Below are 17,443 nucleotides of genomic sequence, written 5' to 3'. Positions count from 1 at the left end.
TCTGATGCACATGTTCCCGTGCCCTGTCTGAACAGGAGGTTTTCCTTGGTATACAGAGAAAATTTAATTCCCAAGGACTGTACAATGTCTTATCTTACCAAATGAGCTCAGCAGAGTGTGCTGCAGAATTTTCCTCTTAATTTTACATTTTTTTCACAGAGTAAAGCAAGTTTTAGACTCAACTGGACAGAAAACAGAATGCTAGACAGGACAGACAGCTCTCCATTTCAAAGAGTTGATAAACCTGCATATCAAAAGGCATCTCCTTCAGACTTACTAAATTCACTCATTAAAAGGAGCAGATGCTAAGTTTCCATTTTCCATCTAATCAGAAGTGAGAAAACGAGGAAGCTTTTCCACTCCTGACATGCTCAGAAATTTGGCCAACTGGGACAACTTCTTTAAACTTGAGGACAATGCAAATGTGTCTAAGTACAGTTGAGAGGGAAATCTGTTCTGAGGAAGCACATTTCTCCCTGTATTTGCAGCTGTGCCACACAGAAGCCAAGATGGCACCTATGTGAAAGGCACAAGAAGAACCAGCTTTGATGATATCACTTGTCCCTTCTCAATGGATCTCTGTGACTTTATCTATCCATTGCAATTCCACAGGCACTGCAGCAAGCAACGCCTGTTTTATTCTACAAGGACAACTGATTAAGCAATATTCCCAGTATCTTTACTGAAACAATAAACAATAGCATTTTATTTCCTTTCCATTAGAAAGGAGTGAAACCCACAAACAAATAAAATTGGACATCAAGCCATCTCAAGAGAGGCAAAGACTCAGTCTCAGGCTTGTAACAGGTTTCCCACACAAAAGACGATCAGAGCTTTAAGGTTCCCTCTTATCTCATAGCTCCACAGGCCTAGAAACAAGGAGGTCAAGGACATTGCCAGAGTGAGATTCCTACCTTTAAGGGCTGATAGTGCTTACCTCAAGTCATGCGGAGTTAAAAGGTGTTAAAATGACAGCATTTTCACCAATGGGAATGTTAAATCATTCTTGTAGCTGTTTTACATCAGTTAGAATTAATCTTTCTTTCCCTATGAGCCCTGGATTTTTGGACTAAAGGTTAATCAGGAAGACTGCCTTTTAGTTGCAGGAACTTATTTTTTTTACTTCCTAATTCACTGCAGAAATATGATTTTTATAATACTGCTGACCTTCACAGAGTGGTATAAAGACTTTATAATCACTCCCATGAGTGGCCTGCATAATTAAACTGTGCCTTCATCTCTCCTGGACAGTGTGGCCATTGCAAGCTCATACAGACCACTTATTTGCTGTACAGCCACTTTTATACCCACAAACGACAAAGAGTAGGAGGTAGAATTACACAGAATATGTGAGAGAAGAAGATGTGAAAGGATTAAGGGCAAAGTGAGTTCAGCTAACTTAGGTGCTGATGGCAAACAGGTGAAACACAGACTTCCTTACCTACATAAAGTACTGGTATGTCTTTGTTGGTTACCCAGTTCCCACCTTGCTCATGCCCAGACACCATGCACTATTCTTAAATCTATTCTTCTTTGCCTCTTGGTGCCTTCTGCTCCCGTTTATGCATGGCAGCACCAGCAATGAAATAATTTCCCCATTCATTCATGGGTCCCAGCCTAACCTCTTTCAGCACCATTTAGTTCTGCAGGAAAGCAGTCCTTATGTCAGTCCCAAGAGTCATTCACTCCTTTTGACCTTCTCCCTTGTAATTACCAGGGCTCCATAATAAACTTATCCATGGTCACACATCATTATTTGCGAGCATCATTTACCGTGCCTAGGTCCATCAATATTAAATTGCCATCCCTAGGAAAGCTCGTGGCATTACTTCGGGCACAGAAGGATGTTTGAGAAATATGGCTGCTCCCAGGAAACTCAGAAAAAATCTCCAACAAGACAGTGCCACCAAGCCAACCCTGATCATCGCAGCAGACAAATTACCTCCTGATTTATTCTGTCCCAACAAATGTCTGCAAGGGCTGCCAGGAAGCAGAAACATTTGTTTAATCAGAGCCTCTGGAAAATTAAACACTTTTGATGCCTGTGATAGCTATCACCTTCCTCCCCCTCTCTTGCTCTGTTCCCCAACCACGGTGCTAGAGATGCTCTCCTCCTCTGCAGCACAGTGAAGAACGGAATACAGATGAACAATTCAGAGCCGATAAATCCATCTTGTTTTACTTATTTTTGCTTCCTCCTCAGCCTTCCTCCCACTGCTGTCCCCTGCCACACAAATACACATACATATAAGTACTGTCTTAGCTAGGTCAGCATGATTTTTTTTCTCCTTTTGTCCCATAGCAAATTAACGTCATCAATATCAAGACTCCCACCATGCCTTCTGCACTCTGTCTGCTGCTACATCATACCAGCCTCTTGTGAACTGAACTCCCGCTGCAAAGGATGCAAAGGACTGTTATGAATTCTAAAGCATACTCTTGCCCCTTTCTAAACAGCTTTTTCTTTCTAAAACATGATGTTCAGATAGGATTAATCAAGGTAGACCTACTCAGGGAAGAGCTAATTAAAAGGTTTTCCCCCCACACTCTTTGGCAAGAGACCTGGGGAGTGACAATTGGCTGATTTGGTTGCAGAATACTCCCTGCATGGTGCTGGTACACAAAACTATCACAGTGAGACTGGTTATGAATTCTGCTTGACTTCTAGCTGAGTACTAAGTAATTACTAGCTGTTAAAAGATAAATAGTCTTTTGCTCTTCCTTGGGCGTTAAGAAAGTATTAGTAAAAAAAAGTATCCCTTTAAATCCTCCCAGAAAGAACCTGGGTCTGGGCAGAGAGGTTCACAGTACACACAGAGCAGAAAGGAAAGGGTTTTGCTGCTTTTTCCTCTTTGAAGTGAGGAAGATGAGATTGATCAGGATTCACAACTTGCTACAGAGCTGCTCACAGCTGCTGATGGGAATAGAGATGCTTTTTTCTGTCAATACAGAACCCATCCTGTGGGTTTTTACAATGTTCATCTGCCGTTTTGCTGTGCCTCTGTCTTTGCTTTTTAAAAAAAGGGCACACTTAAATTGGTATTATCTTCCACACAACTATAATTTAAATGAAAATGAGGTAGTTTTCAGACATGTCCAGAGCACTCTAATTCGAAAAGGATTTTACAGCCATTTTTACTGGGAGAAAGCTGCTAAGAGTTCCTCAGAAAGGAAAGGAACGCATGGATCTGTTCTTTCTGTGCAACCTCAAATGTGTCAGAGCAGTGAAATAAATGATGCTATTTCAGGCATATCATGTTGTGTTATTTTTGGTAGTTCCCAGCAGTTTGGTAAAATGGGAAACGCAAACCACTACCGTGTAAGGTTCTGTTACGCTTTCTTTAACCAGTAGCACACATGGATTTTTGCCCAGTGATGACAGTATTTAACATCTCAGGTGCTTGGTAGCCATGCTGAATTTATTGTGGTCACCAGAAATATCTGCAGTAGCAAAACACTTCCATTCAAAGACAACCCAATCTGGAAATTGTGAATGTGACTTTTTAAATATGACAGAGGGCACAGAAGTCTGTGCATTTATAATTGCAAAAGTCATATTGACAAACATATCAGTGGGCACTGGTAGGGGCACTTAAATCTGGTTGGTTTCCTTGCTTTCATGTTCTGGAATCTCTCCTGAGTGGAGTGGACTTGCTCCCGATCCAGAAGTTCCAAAACCTGATAGTTCCAAAACTAGCAATTATACATGCTATAAACCAAATAGCATTGTGCAGTATTCCTAGCCATAAGCACAGAAGCAGGAGTAAAGGGAAATCATATTACTAAGAAGTACCAGCACAGACAGACATTCACTGGGTAATATAGTGAAATCTTAATGGAAATTCTAGAGCAGGACTGCCCCATGTGCTAATGTTTTCTGCTGCAACTGCTATAATACATCTGGCAAAACTGCTTTTTGGGGTAAATAAGCTTAGCTCCATTAGGTACAGATAATGGCATTAATTTATTCCAACAAAGTTTTGTCCAGCTTATAGTAGGATGAGCTAGAAGTTACATGTGATCCACTTTGTAGAGGTTTTGTTACATCATGAGCAACCATGCTGAGGGATGATTTTAGGGAATAGGCCTCAAAACTATGTTTTATCTTTATGCTTTAACAGGAATGCTGCATCAAATACAGCTTGTCATGAGAGTTCTTTTTTTCTCTGTCGTTGTCTGAACTGAGATTGTTCCTGACAGATGAGTAAGGTGAGCATCTCCTTTCGAAGCTACTATTACTGTCCAGCTATGGCCAATGTTGCAGACTGCTGTGGCCAAATGGCCATCTCTATTACAGGAGAGTGTCCAAATTTTGCTCTCTAGCTTGAGAAAAAACAGAGCGCAGTGCCTAATAAACCTTTTAACTTAATTTTCTTTTATGTATTGTAGCAGCTGCAATAACCTCATTTCACTTTTCTTCAGTCTTGGTAATTTGACATGGAAGGTTCAGAGCCTTTCAGTTTAGACAGAACCATTAGACCATCTAGTCTGAACCATCTCAGACTACCATCTGGCTCAGAGAGGAAGACACTGAGAGGTATCAGGGAGACTATTTTATCAGTGTTTATATCTCCCTTAATTTGATTTTAGAAATAACATTTAACAACCTATAATGGGCCTTCAGCATCTGTATTCAACAGACACAAATTGGCAAAAATGCGCGAAAACTGCGGAAATTACAACAGACTAGAACAAACCTCACATTCTGGGGAAGACGTTTAATGCTCTTAAAATTTCCCTTTTTCTCTAAGATCCATCTCTCACCTATATATATCTACAAATGAACACATATTCTTCCACTAGACAACGTCAAGACAACAGCTATTGTATCTTACAGCTGGCTCCATGTCCTAAGTTGTTCATGAGACAATTTCTGAAGAGTTCCCTCCTTCAGTTAGAACTGTCTGCAAGAACAGAGTTAACTTTCTATGAGAAATGTAGCATCATTTTGTGGTTATATTTTTGCAATAGGCCTTATTTATAATATGACTTTCCTTCCCCAAATACAATACTAACCTGAAACCAACTTAAAAGTGATTATTGTGCAGAGGTTTTTGTTTTTGTTTAAAAAGATATTAAATGACAGGTTGTACTGTTGGTTACTGAAGGTCATTAATTTTTATTGTGAATGTAGGAAATATGCCCAGATATTTATCTACAGTACGAATTATAGAAACGATAATCAGAAAGGAAGCAACGCATACCTAAACAAATGCACATATAATATACAGGGCTCAATTTAGATGCTTTTAAATCTTAGCCATAGGTGGGAGTGCATTCATGCTGAAAGCGTGGTATTACTGTGGGAACATATTGAAGATACAGATGCTGCCTTAGGCAGCCCTTCTTCCCACACAAATCCTCCTTTGCCAACACTTGGATCAGTCTGCGTGGATGTAAGGTGCTGAGATAGAGTAATGCAGGCTCACACATGCCTCTTATGTCTGCTTCAAGCCTGCCCTGCGACACTCCGCTCCCTAGTTTTTGCCACCAAAGTGGCAAGGTATGTTTTCTCAGGCTGGCTAGTTACTGGGAATGAAGGATAGTAAAAGGAAGTTCAAAATGCAAAACTGAGCTAGCTGCAATTTTTCTCCACCCATCTGCAAATGCATTAAGTGGTGGTGTGAGCCAAGACAGAGAATATTAATAACATGAGTGGCAGAGCACATTTGAAATTGCACATGGAAGAATTCAGGTCTTGAGCTTGACAGTTTAATGATATGCTTGAACTGTGGTGCTCTGACAAGAACACGACAACAAAACAACAAAAGCTCTTGCAAATTCCCAGTCATGATTTGTGAAATGCTTAAAATGACCAGAAACAAGAAAAGTGCATACATATTTGTACTTCCTCAGGAAGGTATGATGTCCAATCTGCCACATTAAAATAGGCTATCTCTGTGTCTACCCTTGTCATACATACTCTAGTTGTCTTTTTTTTTTTTGGTCTTTTTTTTTTTCTAATATTAGTTTTGCAATGTGATTTTCACTCTTCAGATATCAAACCTACTATCTATAATCTTACCCCTTCTTTCTCAATTGAGCTTTCCAAGACCATTTCTGCAGTTGATGGAATCTGAAAAAGAATGCTGTGTTGCACTGCTAAGTAACTGACTTCTTGAAATTTTCACTCATGTATTGTATCTAACACGTCAAAATCTATTCCATAAGTTTTCCAGAAAAATGAGTGCATAACCTCTCTGCCTACTCTACCATCCAACACTTCTGTTTCTGTCAACCACACAGAACACGAGGGAGAACTCTCCAAGGCACTGTCTTGTTTATTTATGCATGTGCTGATCACCTTGCAAGCAAGCAAGATACTTCCACATTGCAAAAACTTGTAGTTTAGATCAGGCAAACAATACAATGCAACACACTCATAAGGGAAGAGAAATCGCAAGGCTGTGCAGCAGCTCTCTTTGCTCCTAAGACAGAGCTCTTGGTCCTTACTTATTAATTCGTATGAATCTCCCTCTACACATGGGGTTTATAGAAACTGCTGCGTTATTGTAGAGAAATTGGAGCCCAGCAAATGTCGAACCTCTCAGAAGGCTGAATTGTATGGAGTTCTGCTTGTTCTGATCATAAACTCATTACAGATATTAAAGAGAATAGGTTTCAATGTATGAAAATATGGAAACTACAGAATACTAGCTATTAAAAAGTGTGCATTTGGGAAAAAAGATGAGGAGAACCCTTGAACCACTGTTCTTGCTCACATTCAATGTAGCACACACTGTCAACCACCAGTCACCAGTGTATAGCTTTGCCTCCACTGAATCACCTCTCAAAGTCAACAACTAGCCTTTCAAATGGTCAGCTTCCCAAAGGCAATGAAATATGAAAATTCAGTACGGGCAGAAGATGAGATGCAAATAAAAATCATTCTTTATTTCTTTATCTTCTTTAAGGATTCTTGCTTACTAAACTTGTATTACTTTCAGTTTCATGAGGAAAGATACCTACTGTCACATTCCAGAAGTCAACTAAACATCACTATGTTTCTTGCTACTCTTGAAAAGATTACGTGGATTGAGCTCACAATTGACATGGATTGCATACAATGGCTTTTTATTGTGTTCTAGGATCCCTGGGAATAATTGTTTTGACTCCTCTTCGGACAGCATGAATGGAAAGCACGTGCTGGTTCTGTAGCTGATAGCTGTTTCTTTCTTAGTGATTAGGGTACAAGTGGCTTTTACCTTTTCTCACAGACAGTGAATCTTTTATTCAGAGTCCTTTACATAGCCTGATACCCACTCTAGTGCTCCATACTGCTCCGTCTGGCATATGAAGCAGATTAGCAAACACTCCCTATTTGCAATTTGGAGTTCTGTCTTGCAGCTCTCTGGTCTCTAAGCCCCATGTACTGACTTTGTGTAGTTTCCCATGGCTGCATAGCCCGAACTCAAACATGGGAGCACATTTCTAAGCCGTTAGCTAACAAAACCACATCAACAGAACTTTGGGGAAACTAAACCTCTGCCCCTAAAAGCATCATGATTACAATTCACCCTCTTAATGAATGATAACCAAGACTGGCCTGCTGGGAAATGGAGTGTTTTTCATATCCAGGTTAGTTGAGATGCTGATCTATTTTAAATGTCACTGACCACTAAAAAACCTTCTGCTTTCTTTTTCTTCTCCGAATGAGTGCTCTCATAACTGAAATGAGAGTAGGGGACTGTGCTCCTCCTGGATGCAGCCAGGATAAAAAGCTGCCATGGAAGAGAAAACATATAACCTGAAACAAGCAGCTAAAGTCTGTAATGATCAAAAGGTCAAATTTTGCAATGTAATTCACCCAGCCATTTTTGTTTGTAAGACTACCAGGAAAATTAAAGGAGTAACACTATCCAGAAAATTAAAGGAGTTTATTTGAATGGATTGGTGCCTAAATGCTTTTGGCACATAAACAGCCTGTGAGAAGAATAATTGGGAAGACATAAATGGAAACAGGAGCAAGCAACATTTCAGCTAAATATCAGAAAAATAGTGTCAGGCTGTGGAATTACCTTCCAATATAAATAGAAGAAATAGCCCAGGCTATTTAAAAGTTAGCTGGACAAATCACTTGCTAATAAGTGCCATGCTCACTGAGAACCCAAAAAGTCTTTTGTCACCCACACTGGACATAATTCTATCCCGATTACAGATGTAAAACATATTCAGCTTAAGTAAAAATGTAATTCGTTATATTCTACTTTGGGTGCATGACTTATCTAATGGAATGTCTCCTAGGAAAGCAATTTAGTAGTGCAGCCAATAACACTGTCTGCAGTTTAAATGGGACAGAATTAGCATAAATTCAACTTAATAGGGACACATTCAGCTAAGACCAATTGTGCTACATCACAGCAAAATCCTACAACTCTGAAGTTTTATAACCACTACATGACACTACAGGAAAAGCGCATGTATGAAATACCTGACTAACAGAATGGGTGGTTTTAAGTGCAGTACTGCATTTTTTCATTGCTATCACATTCTGTTGCTGTTTGAGATCTTTTTAAATCTTGTTTTTAATGGCCTCTTCACTTAGTTGGTATGGACACTTATCAGAATGAGCAACTCTCCACGTACTTGTACATACAGTTCTACTACAATACAGAAACCCATGCCTTGTTATCCTCCTGCACTGGAAAAGAGGTGGTAGATGGTTGATGCACTTCAGCAAATCTCCCAAAAGCATTTAGATTCTGAAACAGTTGCTTCTAGTAATCCTCACTATATTGCAGAAAATGACCTTTTCACATATTGCAGATTTTCCTCCTCCTCAGCAAGATGAAAGAGTCAACCAAAACTTAATCTGCCAGCCTGGAGATCTAGACAAATGCTATTGTTTTTTGTAGGTGAAAGAAGAGGTCCAGGCTTTGCTAAAGAGTATGAGCAATCTGTTAAGAATAGATGATCTAGAACCCACAGAAGTATATTACTGCAAGAATGACTCAGGCAGTAATCATCACAACAAACTTATGAATAGCACAGAAAAGTATTAACTCAAAATAACTTCTCACCTCATAAAGTCATGGTACAGAGCAAGCCAGGTACCATGGAGTTTGTTTAGTCTGTTACCTGTCTCCCATGCCAATCCTTGATGGAAAAGTTCCTCATGTTCTAGGTAATTATACGAAATTTTTCTTCTGATGTTAGATGTGGACAGCCTGCCAGTGGCAGATTGCCTGCAGTTAACTTTCAGTTGTCAGGTTGTCAGTTAGTCTAATTTTTGTTCCTCTTCCTCAAGATGATGACAGCCATCAGGTTACTCTATGAATAACTACAGGAGACAACAATCTGTGATCTCTGTTGGGCTTACTATTGAATGAACCTGCATGTCCACCAGATAAATACCCGATATCCACTGGACAGAATAATATTTAAAGCACCTCCTTGCTCTGGGGAGATTGAAAAGACACTTCATCATCTACCCTGGTTACCCATAGACTGGATGGTTGGCTGCCATATTCCTGAAGAAGAGGAGGTATAATAAGTAGGTTAAATGAGTGAGGGGGAAGGTAGGCAGTTATAAAAGGGATCTGTAGCAGCAACTTAATACCTTCCCACGCGGAACAAGAAATTGTAGCATCAGTGCATAACGTTTAAAAGTTCAGAGTAGTAACTGGAACCATTTAACTGAATCACTAGAAAATCACAGCAACTAAATAATCAGTTATACAAAAGTACGTATGGGCTTCGTCCCAACCAGTTTCCCCTGGTTGTAATGAGCTTTTGTAAAGTACTGTACTCTGTATTCACCTGTTTCTTTCCATGAATGAAAATTATAACTCAAAGCACACAGAAACAGGTCAGAGGCACCAGATGTCAAATGCCAAAGACCCTGTTCCCCAGTCCATTTTAGGAATATGCAAACTACCCTCCAAGTCTACATATTTGCCACTTAAATTCTGATGGGTTTCCATCTGCTGAGTTTCTATTATCACTTCAGCATTTGGTTTTTCATAATTATTTTCCAGTGTAAGGTGATCAATCTTTAACAGTTTATTTGTATAAAAATTTAGTCAGCTCATGATACTTAGATTATGCACTTTAGGACATAATATATGGTAGGGATTTAATTCTTTAAAATCTTTAATTAAATTTCAATTAAAGGTTAAGTCTGAAAAATCAGGGGTTCATCCAGACGCGGCTAGAAATACCCTAAAAGCAACTGCTTTTAAAATTGTAATAATGAAATACTTTCACAATTACTTGGTAGGGAGAGAGAAAGCAAAGTGTACACATGCACATCTGTATGTGTGGTCATACTTGTGTGAAATGAGAGAATCTTTAAGACCCCTACCATGAGAATTCTGAACATATTATTTACTCATCCCTCAAAAAAATCACATAACCTGGTAAATAGGAAGTTAGACACTCTGGAGAGGAACATGAGGTACCATACTGTGAACTGTATTTAAAATAAAATATTTTCAACTGTTTCTGTTATAAACCGGTTTCCATTATAGTGCTATCAGTATCTAGGATAAAAGTAATTTAACTGGGAGAAGCAGAACTGGAAATATTATTATTTGAAATACATTAATTTAACCTGCCTGCTGGCTTTATTCCTGACTGCTACTTGAACTTTAAATAAAACCGACGTATTTTTTTCTCTCAAAAGTGTAAGGAAGAGTTACCTCCACCCAGGTTTCTCTCAGGCTTCAACCAATTACAGACAACACAGAAATAAGGTATGTCCTTTTGAAAATTCCACACCCTTGGCCTTGAAATTTCAAGCATGCCAGGTTCCACTATGAAAATTGAGAGAATGATTTTTCCACTACCAATTAATTCTCAAAAAGAAGTAGTATGAAAAAGAAAGGGGAAGGGGGATGATCTCTGCTCTCAAAAGTGTAAGGTCTGCTGACTGCAGCAGGAGAAGTGAATGTTAAAGCTGAGCACCATTCATTTGGCTTCTCATAGAAGCTGGTACACAAGAATCAGCTGAATTGTCTCAGCTCGTGATTCAAATAAAGCTTCACCTATCTGAAATCATGGTCCTGGTAGTTAAAGTCCTCTAGAAGTTAGGACCCGGCTTCTGACAACAGACCACCCCCCATGCCTGAGAAAGAGTATGATCAAGAGATAAAGTGAGGCCAGAGGACACTGATGGCAGCCATCCATCTGGAGAGGTTATTGAAAACAGCAGGTTTTTCAGATGTCCTAAAAATCCGTGTACTAGCACCTCAGTGCCTTGAAAAAAAGCTGTACTCTAAACAAAGAGGAAAACAAAAGCTGAAATAAATGCCTGGTCAGCTGTTGACCTCTCCATGCAGCAGCACCAAAGAAAGCCTTTGGGACTTACGTATGGCTATATAATTTACTGTTTGAGGAGTTCTGCAATCATTATACTTAGAATGGAAAGGAAAAAAAACTGAGCTGCACATTTTCCTGTGAACAAAGGGACAGAAGTTTTCTGCACCTGGGTGATAACTTACATTGGTTACCAGCCATGCTAAAATTCCTATTAGATGCCTCTCACCTGAAACTTTTATTAAGTAATGTTTGCTGAGGACCCATATTGCTGTTCAAATACATTTTTCCCACTGCCTTTCCTAATGTTTTCAGTCTTTAACTGAAGGCCTTCAAGTCACTGTCTTCTTGTAGAAAAAAAACGCCTCCCTGAAAGCCTTCAAATGCTGCAGCCAGGATAAAAATAAGTAGAGCAGCTGAACATACCTATCAAATCCATGACATGCAAATTCAAACAAACCTAAACTTAAGCAGACAAACAAATGCATGCCAATCTGTGCGAAACACTCACTAGATTGTTCAGATGGTGCCTTTACACTACAAATATTGCCCCCCCAGACTTCACACAGAAAAAGGAAAGCTATTAAAAATTCAAAGGAAAGCTAGGTTTGTTTTTCCCAGCTGATGGATTTGTTGAAAAAGTGACCTTTTAGCTCAGTTTCCCAGAGCTGTGAACATTTTTTTCATGCTGTTGATATATGTGCCAATTTAAAGTAAGTTATACACAGTAGGTGTTTCTAGAAATATTAAAATCTCAGAGCTCAGTTGGACAGCCATTTGAAAACAGATTGATGAAGGAGAAAGAGACATTGCTAGGTCCTCCCCTAGAAGGGCACTCTTTTTTTAAAAAATTATATATCACTATCAGCGTCAGACTTTCTAAGACATAACGGAATTAAACTATCATATTGGTTTCAATATTAAATATCTTCAATAATTCCTTTCTTTCATGTTATGCTCCCAGTACAAGGGCCTAGACAAACTGCGTAACAAACTACTTTAAAACAAGCAGAAGATGTTTGTCTTGGTTTAGACAAGCTTTCTCAAAAATCTGTTTACCTTGGCAGTAATTTTCAGTGAGACAAACTATTGCGCTGAGTCCTGCAGGCTTATATCCACCTATTGTACTGCAAAGAGCATTAGTATTAATTGAGGCCACATATGTACATTTCCCTCAACATATCAAAACAGCACAGCTATCAGGGAGAGAAAGGCCATAATGAAGGAGACCTTTTTTTGCAGGCATTTCTTGGACATCAGAGTCTTCAGAAGAACACTAAGAATCTGAAGATAGATGCATAAAGACTTAGCCTGACTTTCTGGAGCATCCAGAGAAAGTCAGCTTCTGAGCATGCTTTGTTAACTGCCAAAATTTGATTAAAAAAACCCCCTTTTGAAACACAAAGAGACTGTAGGATGCAACTTCTAGTCACATAATCTCATCCATAAGCTTCTATATCAAATACCCAGATAATGTAAGAGCAGATACCATATTTGCCCTTTGCGTACTTTCCAAATAACTTGATGTATCAGACACTGTGCCTAAATATTTTCTTTTTTTTTTCTGATGAAAGAAGTGTTTTTCTTCTTTGGGATTTTGTTGGGATTCAACTGAAGATTTGTATCTCAGGATTTTCCTTATGTATATAAAAAAGACCAAAAACTATGTGAAAAAGAGGTCAACCCACATCAATGTTTCTGTCATTCATTATCCAGATATAGGGCGAGAGCACACTACACACAAGAAATGTAGGTCAAAGACTCATCACTGCACATGCTAACAAAATAAACCATAATCATGTTCCATTTACATAGTTTAATCTTCTTTCTTTCAGAAAAACAAGCCACAAATAGGGGACAAGAGTCAGTCCAGGATTTTAATCTGCACAACTAAGTAACTTCTTATGCAGCATTGTGGTAGCATGGGGTACTTTAGGGAAGGAATTAAGTGTTAAATAATGGAACTCAGCAATATCCAAAACAGGTGGTTTTTATGTTGGAATGAAAAAAGGGGTAAGATTTCTCCTTGCTGATGATACGCAGGATACTGCACTTCGTAAAACAATCTGGTGAATATGAAGCCAAACAAAAAAAGAGCTTTGTCCAAGTAATGAACATATAGTAAATATTATCTGCATATTGCAAAGTACATATGAAAAATGTTTCTGTAATTAAATTTTTAAAAGGCAGTGGAACATTCTTCTTTATCCTCTTCTTCTCATTTGTGATGTAACAAATGGGTATAAAAAGTAAAAATAGCCATTTTTCATCTCCAACCAGGCGAAAGCTCATCTCTCAGTTCTGCTGCTGCTGTGCCCATGGCAACATTTACCAATACATAGGCAGATTAGTGATTAACCTAGGAAAACATTAGCTTACTGTAATGCATGACATGTTTTGACAGAGAGATGAAAACTCATTGGCCCAAGAAAATACTACAGAGGATGTACAGGTCTGTTGTAAATTCATGTACAATACAGCACATATATGTAGACTCAGTACACAGTGCAATTAAAACATTAATGCATGCAATACATTTGCTTCAATTATCAATGGATGACATTTGCAAATTTTTCAGTTGGCAATTTAGACATTCCCTTTAATTGTGACAGTTTGAGTTGAAATCATACACAATGAACATTATCCCTTTTTTCCCCTCTCTTAGTTATTCTGGTCTCACAGTCATAAACTAGGAGCAACTTTCATGACTTGAAGAAGGAACATAATGCTGAATAAAAATCACATTAATTTAAAATCTAATAACTGCTCAGCACTAGCATAGGCATATATATTGTGGACAGGCTTTTAAAATTCTTTAGGTAACTACATTGAGCATAGAGGTTCATTTCTACCTTTTAATTTTATTCAGTGTTTTTCTCCAATGTTTTGGAGGCTCCTATCAACCTTAGTGTTGTAATTCCAAACAATCTCTGTTATAGCTATTACAATAACATTGCATCCAACGCTGCTGGCTCTGTATTGTCAATTAACATCTATTAGAAAACACAAACTCATCTACTAAAAAAAACCCCAAAAAGCACCTCAGAGAAGGTTGCAAGTATCAGGCAGGTGGTTACCCATGTAAACAGTCCACATCACCAGCCACAGAGTTATTAGTATTAGTATCAGCTGAAGTTTTGACTGGCTGCTGGGAATACTTTTGATGTTTTCTTTGAACACGTAACTCTTACCTCTCTTCCCCCAGGTCAGGTTTAAGAAAAAAGACAGCAGTAACAGTACAGTGGAAATGTCTCAAACTGTACTTCAAATGAGAGAGCAAGGAAATGGTAGCTCACAGGTCACTAATGTACAAGATCACAAGTGTAAGGCAGTGAAAAGTGGCATCTCTTTGCAGTACATTCTTACAGGATGCCCTTCCCCCCCCCCCCCCTTTTCTTAACCAGCCTCCCACCAAATAGGTATTTTATTCCTCTGTCAAATCTCTGACATGAGAAATGATATTTCAAAACAGAGAATGGACTCTGTTTTCGGAGACAGCTTGAAATTAGGTATTTATAGTAAAACAACATATTTATATAACAAGAGAGAAAAATCTAACAAAAAGCTTGAAATGTATTCAGCATTGGAACCTTTAGCACATCATATTCAGCTCAGTTGGTAGTTTGCATACCATTACATGCATCAAGCTGCCAAAGATAAAGAATTCAGCATCTAGACTCACAAAGCTCTGGAAAAGCTGGTGGTGATGGGGGTAGGACATGGGTACCTCAGTGTCAGTGTAAGTTGTGTGGGGCTCAGCTACAACCACAATGGGCAACAGCCACACGCACGCACACGCACAAAACAAGCTTGTAGACCTAGAATCATAGAAACTCCTGAGTTGAAAAGGACCCTCAAAGATCATAGAGTCCAGCTTCTGGCCTTGCACAGGAGAGGCCCAAAAGTCACCCCACGTGCCTGAGAACATCGTCCAAACACTTCCTGATTTGTACTTGTATCTGTCTGTTAACTGACCTACATGTCAGAAGGCAAGATTCTTTCTGTCTGTTAGGTCAGCTCACCAAGGCAGAATTTTAATATGGGGAAAGAACAGCTTTGGATGGAACAATGTAACCTCTTCTACAAGATACACATGAGATACCTTACTCGATACTTAAAAAAAGCTTTACAAAAATAAAGGCAATAGATAATGCAGACTTTCTAGAAATGGCTGGCATCTAGCTCCTTCTGCCCAGCAACACTCTGTAACTCTGACAGAAGTCTCTTATTGACAATTTCTTATGCCCTACTACTTATAAATTACCCAGTCTGCATAGAGTTATTATGTTTGTACTTTGTGCAATAGTTAAAGTAATGCCAATTATCTAAAAAAATTCTGTGGTCTGTTTCACAGCCTTGTTGTTTCACATTCTCCTTTAAAAGATTCTTGGTCTATCTTGAGAAAAATCCCTGCTCATTTGGCAACTCTCATTTTTTCCAATATCAAGACAGAATCATGTCAAGCCTGAAATTTATGCAAGCACATAACTCTTGATTTATAATTTTCGTTGACCGAATTGTCTTTTCCTGTAATCATTTAAAACTCAGGCAGAAACAGGACTAATGAACAGACCCAGGCCTCCATCCAGGCGAGCACTCAAAGACACCACTAACTCAAAGGCACCACTCAGGAACTCTGCTGAAAATCGTGGGCCAGCTCTCTTGCTCTGGACTTCATAGCCAGCTCATGGGAACTGAAACACAGCTTGCACCACCCGAAGTCCACAAAACAAACAAATAAATTTTAAAAAATCCCAACATAACCATCTATTTCAATTGGTCTGGATACCTACTTATTAAATTTTTTGCCATTTTAGTTAATTAGTTGTAACTAGATGCTCTTTAAGGTCCCTTCCTAAAACTATTCTGTGATTCTATGCAAGTGTAAAAAAATCAAAACCAAAAAACCCCAAACTTGAACAACCACAGAACCAAACAAATCAAACAAAAAACTCCAAAGCTACCAAATGGGACAAAATGACAATCAAAAGCTGCACCCAGTAATTCTGTGCAAAATCCCTGATGCAGAGGTAGCACGGAGGCACTTTCATTGCCTGGGCTGATTGTGTAACTACACAGAAATTACACAGAAAACCAGCAGAAAAATGCCCTCAAACGGCGTACACGGTATCTGCCCCAGGAGATGCACAGTTCTGCTACTGATGAGTCGTTGGAGCAAATGTGCACCAAAGGCAAACATTTTTATGGAACTGAGGTTATGAAGTCTTTTTAAGCTGTTCCTTTAAAAAGCAATTCTAGATATTATGCCTGCAAATCAACATTTTTGTTAATGAGACAGTGGTTGCACTGGCTGACTCTACTGTCTGAAAATCATAATCCTGAGATTTAGACTGCACTCAAATGGGTCATAGAAACCCAAAACCTAATCATGACAATTTTAGGTGTTTGCCTATTTGGCTGGTATTTATTTATAAGCCACCTCCAGCTGCTCAGGATTTTTGGCAGAACCACCATTTGCATTTAAAGCCAGTTCTACTCCTAGCACCAATTCTACTCCTCAATTCTAACCTCAGTCTGTTACTGCTCATCATGTACAAACTCTATATTGTCTCCTCATAAGCTTTTCCTGCCCTTCAAGCTCCCGCTATGGTCTCTGGGACCACTCTCTGTAAACCACTCCTGTGAGCTCTCTTAAGTTACCTGATACAGACTAAGACAGGTTCTTGCTGGCATTTCAAATACATGTACGCGGCATTCTTTACTGTTATTCTTTGCTCTTGTTCATTTACTCTTTGTTGTTTTGGCAGCTTTTTCTTTCAAATAATTTCTTTTGGGCTCTTAATCTTCATCTCCACTTGCCAAAGAAAAATGGTGAACAAGGCACGCAGCTCTCAGCAGGAGCAGCAGCAACACTCAGAACGAGAAGAACAGCAAAACTGACAGCTGTGCTTTTCTGCACTGAGCACAGTGGGTAAATCAATACCCCGGCAGCCCTGCTGCCATCTGTGGAGTTTCTGGAGCAGTCTGGTTATTTATAGAAACTTGTTTGCACAAAGCCAATATTTACCTGTCGGGGCTGTCAAAATTTGCAATCCATCTTTGCTGTTACCCTGCTGTTTTTCATGTCAATAGTGGAATTTTCCAAAAGAAAATACTGTACTGTCTCCCCCCACCATAAACGTTCCCTTCCTGCAAGGGTTGGTTACGTTAATTGTTGCAGCAGGAA

The 17,443-nt window shown here is 39.0% G+C and overlaps 1 protein-coding gene across 4 annotated transcripts in view; it reads right to left on the bottom strand.

The window, feature by feature from the left end:
* ELMO1 (engulfment and cell motility 1) overlaps positions 1-17,443 on the bottom strand; it is a 304,753-nt gene that overhangs the window by 47,094 nt on the left and 240,216 nt on the right. The gene's annotated exons all lie outside the window — the stretch shown is intronic.

Source organism: Corvus brachyrhynchos, unplaced genomic scaffold (assembly GCF_000691975.1).
Source record: "Corvus brachyrhynchos isolate BGI_N302 unplaced genomic scaffold, ASM69197v1 scaffold94, whole genome shotgun sequence".
Classification (NCBI taxonomy): Eukaryota; Metazoa; Chordata; class Aves; order Passeriformes; family Corvidae; genus Corvus; species Corvus brachyrhynchos.
The sequence above is the reverse complement of the archived record's forward strand: the minus strand, read 5'-3'. Positions and strand labels throughout refer to the sequence as shown.